This window comes from Apis dorsata, unplaced genomic scaffold (assembly GCF_000469605.1).
Source record: "Apis dorsata unplaced genomic scaffold, Apis dorsata 1.3 scaffold_32, whole genome shotgun sequence".
NCBI lineage: Eukaryota > Metazoa > Arthropoda > Insecta > Hymenoptera > Apidae > Apis > Apis dorsata.
This window is the reverse complement of record NW_006263334.1, coordinates 767,498-772,365: the sequence shown is the minus strand read 5'-3', so window position 1 is coordinate 772,365 and position 4,868 is coordinate 767,498. Positions and strand designations below refer to the sequence as shown.

Here is a 4,868-nt window from a genome sequence, read left to right as displayed (position 1 = left end):
TAATGTGGGGTTTAATAGGGAAAAATCAATTCGTTTTTTTTTTTTTTTTTTAAAAATCTATTCTTCGTTTAACATCACAATTCGTGATACGGTTATCCATAGCTTTTTATATTAATTAATTATTATTACCTTGTCGTATCTGTTGTTGGAGAGGAACACGAAGTAGTTAATACTCATAATACCCGTCATCTCTTGACAGCAGACAAGCCATTCAGAAGATCAATAGGGAAATCCATTACAGGTAACAGTGGACATCGATCAAACGCGAGCGTGTTAGTTAGATTAATCTTCGAGAAATTAATTAAGATTCGAAAGGAATTTAATTCAGTTTCGATAAGTCGCATCGTATATTATTTTTTTTTTTTTTTTTCGTTACGCGTTTACAATCACTCGCGATGTTTCCCTTTAATTTTATCCGCGACAAGTTGTAAGATATAAGACGGTTTCTAATAATCGAACAATATGAGATATTTCCTTCCGTTGAAACGTGCGAATTTCCGCGGTTAATTTTAATTAAGAATTCACAGTGAATGAGTTTATGGAATAAGTTGCGAAACAAGGAAGAAACTAGAAATTGTGCGGGGTTTTAAGATTTTAATAAATCTTTATTTAATTCCCTTATACATCTTTTCCAATGTGGGTCGAGATTAAATTTCGATCTCTCCGCGTAAACACTGTGAATTGAATTTCATAAATTTAAAATATATGTATTTAATCACAACGAAAACGATTCCTTTTAATTTTTCTTAATTTAAATTTTTCCATTTTATATTTCGAACGATTTATTAATTTATTGGTTTCGAGTGTAATTGTCTTTGAAATGAATTTCGATTAATTTTTATAGCAATTTAAGAAATTTTATTTTTTCCCAAATAGATCGATTTAAATCGCGAGCTGCAATAAAATACAATATGCGATAGGTGTATTGTATTCCGTTTAATTATATACAATTAGATCCATTGTGTTTGATTAATAGATATTTATTTAATATTTGATGATATAACGCGTGTATACGTGTACGCGTGTATTACACACTTACGACCGGTTATTTCCTGCTTTGTTGAAACGTGAAAATTCAATTCGATGTAACGTTACAAAATACACAGCAATACCACCGATTCGTAACTAAATTACGTACGTACGATTCGTTTATTCGAATCGATCGTTACGCGTCTATCTATCTGAAACAATCAACGATACTTGTCTTCTACAAGGTTTTATTCAAGTACGAGTTTGTTAAATGTCGCGGACGACAAATATCACGGATATCCTCGCGTAAAGATATCGCATTACGAGATGCTTTCGACTTTTTTCTCTATTCGATATATATATATACGATGAAACGGAAACTTTGGTCTACGCGCTCGTCTCCTTTTTCCACGTCCACAGAGATTTCCTATCCCCGAACGAAATATTTTCTCTTTGAAGAAACAAGATAAGAGACCTACTTTCGAGGAATATCAGCCCCGAAGAAGAAGTTTATTTCGAATCGAATGGAACGTTCCATTTCAATTTATTAATTCCTCGAACAATAGTTGCATTAACTATCTTTGAACTCGAGGAAGTTTTTTACCAATGAATTTCCATCGAGGAAATTGAGAATTGTGTTTTTCTCTTCCTAATTATTGTTGAAAAATAATAATATTTCTGAAACTTTTGGAAATTGACACTCTTTGCATCTGATATTTTTCTGCTTTAAAAACGTTTTCGCGTAAAAATTATCATACGATAGGGATGCAAATCGAAGCAAAGGTACACCACACGTTCAAAACGTTTGCCAGAGAGCTGTGTCGAGGTAAGGTCAATAAATTACCGAGGATAACAAAATTTCACATACGAGAAATCATATCTTTCGTGGGCGCAACTATCATTTTCCACCTTCCTCTGGAACAATATTTTTTTTATTTACAAAGTAAATAACGACTTATCAAATTCTTTTCCAGCGACAAAAATTTATAATATCCACGGCAACGCGTGTGTGCTCTCCCGTTTCCAACCTCCTAAATATTTCCATATTTCATTTCGAAAAAATTCTTCCAAACAAAATATCCAACTTTGCAACGTTATCCTGAATCGAGAAGTTCGTAGAATGATTCGTATCTCGAGAAAAAACAGGAACTGAATGATTAAAAGAAACGTGTACGAGGAGAATTGAATCAAATTAACCGAGAAGAATATTTTCGAGCGAAAATCGAAATAAACGAAATATATAACTTTGTCGATATTTAAAAAAAAAATTCCACGAATTTTCGGTAATCCTCGATTTATCCATCGATTCTCCAAGTTTTCAAAAAAGTTTTCAAAAAATCGACGCAAAGAAAAAGCGCGCGTTAAAGAAGATCCGCTCGCGAGGCGGGGAAAATTACCACCATTTTCGCCCTCCCTTTCTCCCTTGTTAAACAGACCCACGAAATAATAAAACCGGCAAAAAAACTGGAATAGAACGCAAACACGAGGTCCCAGCCACTGGAGAAATAATTAACGCCACACCTATGCAATCTCTGTGGAACACACGTCCTCCCTCCCTCCTTCGGCTCCTCCTCGTTTCCTCCTCGCCCCGTGCACGGTTATCGCACGGTTCCGCGCGCATCCGTCCGAATTTCTGCGAATCCCAGACTCGGTTGGCAAACCTGGCCGTTATTAATAACCGAGAGACGAGGCTGTTCCCCCATTTTCATTAGGTTCGCGCAAACTTACTCTTGGTGGGAATTACGTTAATCTCCAAGATGGGGAGGTTACAGCGGTTCGAACAATGAGGGTTAATTATTTTTTCCCCCCGGTTTCGAGCTCGTTACCAGAGCTTTGCTAATATTGTTTCATTGTATAAAAATATGAAAATACAAAGGAAGTTAACGTCGAGTTTAATTAGAATAAAAAAGGAAATACGCGTAATATTTGTAAGCAATTAACTTAGAGGGCGATGCATCGAATTTGACGAACGCACGATAAATTGAGAATTGGAAATGACGTTAGAAAATATGCGTATCTCCTTTGATTTTCGACAATTCGAAGCGAAAATTCAGATCAGATATTTTAATTTTTTAGCGTAGTTTAGATACCGACGTTCAATTTCTTTTATAGTATCAAGTATTATTTAAATTGAAAAACGATTTTCCTTGTAAAAATTAGGGATCCCGAATGTTTTAATATATAATTGCTAGTTCAATTTTAAGTTAAATTCTATTTCCACTAAATGTATACACATATGTAAAACGTACAATTCAGATAATATTCGAATAATTTTTATCGAATATTATAAAGGTAAAACTGCTTTACTCTCGATAAAACGATACTCAATTTTCTTCTAAATACACGTTTACTTTAATCGATGCGATTTTATCGAGAACGCAGCAGCCAAGTTGGCACAACTTGTTAGCATAACGACGTTCCCCGCAATATCGTGTACACTGTGTTGAACTCGTAATACGTCTCGTCTCGTCTCGTCTCGTCTCGTCAAAATGGTTTCGCTGGTATTTCTCAACTGCTCTCGCGGCAACTTGGCACGAGAGCGCTTCGCTAATTGTGACGCGGTGTTAACGAATTAATAGATGCTTTATCGCTTATCGTATTTTCCATAAATGCGATGATACACGTTTTCCTTCCGCGTTATTGAACCCGCGCCATTAACGCATTCGTTTAAAAGTGCAACGATTGGATCGAACGATCATCAATTTTTCAAGTCGTCGTGATCATTTTTCGAAAGAGAGAAAAAAAAGGGAAGGGAGAGGATATAACTTCGAAAGGTTCGCGTCGACAGACAAGAGGAAAGGAGTGAAAAATAAAACGTTGGAGTTTCGTTCGATCGTTATCTTTCTTTTTTTTCTTTCTTTCTTTTTTTATTTTTTTTTTTCTACCTTTAACCGATTCGTCGCCATCGTGTATTCTGTATAATGCTTCAATCAACTGTCCCGGTTTTTATCGCTGGATTCATTTTTTCCCCCTTTTTTCAGAACAGAACAGACTGAATATCTTCTATTTTATATCCCCCACGACGAGCACGAATGTCAAACGAAAAACGAATGTAACACGAAAATTGCAAAGAATTTGATACCTTTGTCCGTTGAAATATCACATCTCACACCCTTCCACACCATATCACGCGATATAATAATAATAAATTTCTAAAGGGATAATATTCGATTTAAGTTATTTTTCTCCTCGATAAATCCTTCCCTCTCCCCGATCACTTTGTTTCGGAGGGAGAGGGGAGGGAATAAACGGCGGAAAACTTTTCTAATTAAAAACGGAACTGCTCCGCGAAAAGTTTGAACCGAAGTATATCCGACTTTGCAACAACGAAAGATGGTCCAGATAAGGAAAAAAGAAAGAAAAGAAAAGGAAAAACGATAGGAGCTGTGAATAGAAATCTCAAATTTTTTTTTTCGAGATCGAGAACGATCACAATGGGCCACGTTTGACAAATCTCCACGACTTTTTCTCCCGTTAAATATGTATAAAAAAAGAAAAATTATCGGAAACTTGGTTATTATTCGACGTCATAAATCAGCTCGATATTCGCGCAACTTTTTTTTTTTACGAGTTTTTTAAACTTGGAAAATGGTAAACGTAAAACAAAACGTGTCAAAAAGTAAGAAAGAATTTAACACCCGAAGAAAAATTTATATATTTTCTTTTCCTCCCCTCCCCTTTTCTCGCTCGATATCTTTTCCAAAAATTCGAATTAGAAGAAAAGAAGAAGAAAAGAGGAAGAAAATTGATCGCGAATCAGGAACCGGGAGGAAGAGATTTTACCGTAAGACCGTAATTTAATGCGCGGTACGAACAAGATCATCGACTTAGGGAGTCTGTTTACGAGGGATTAAGAGAAAGCGTTGCTTAACGACGAACAATCCTCGACAAACACGGCG

The 4,868-nt window shown here is 35.6% G+C and overlaps 1 protein-coding gene and 1 long non-coding RNA gene across 10 annotated transcripts in view; one reads left to right on the top strand and one right to left on the bottom strand.

Annotated features, from left to right (window-relative positions):
* Positions 1-4,868, bottom strand: part of LOC102675205 — a 109,605-nt gene that overhangs the window by 51,700 nt on the left and 53,037 nt on the right. The gene's annotated exons all lie outside the window — the stretch shown is intronic.
* Positions 1-4,868, top strand: part of LOC102674467 (regulating synaptic membrane exocytosis protein 1) — a 138,414-nt gene that overhangs the window by 90,015 nt on the left and 43,531 nt on the right. The window lies entirely within an intron of this gene.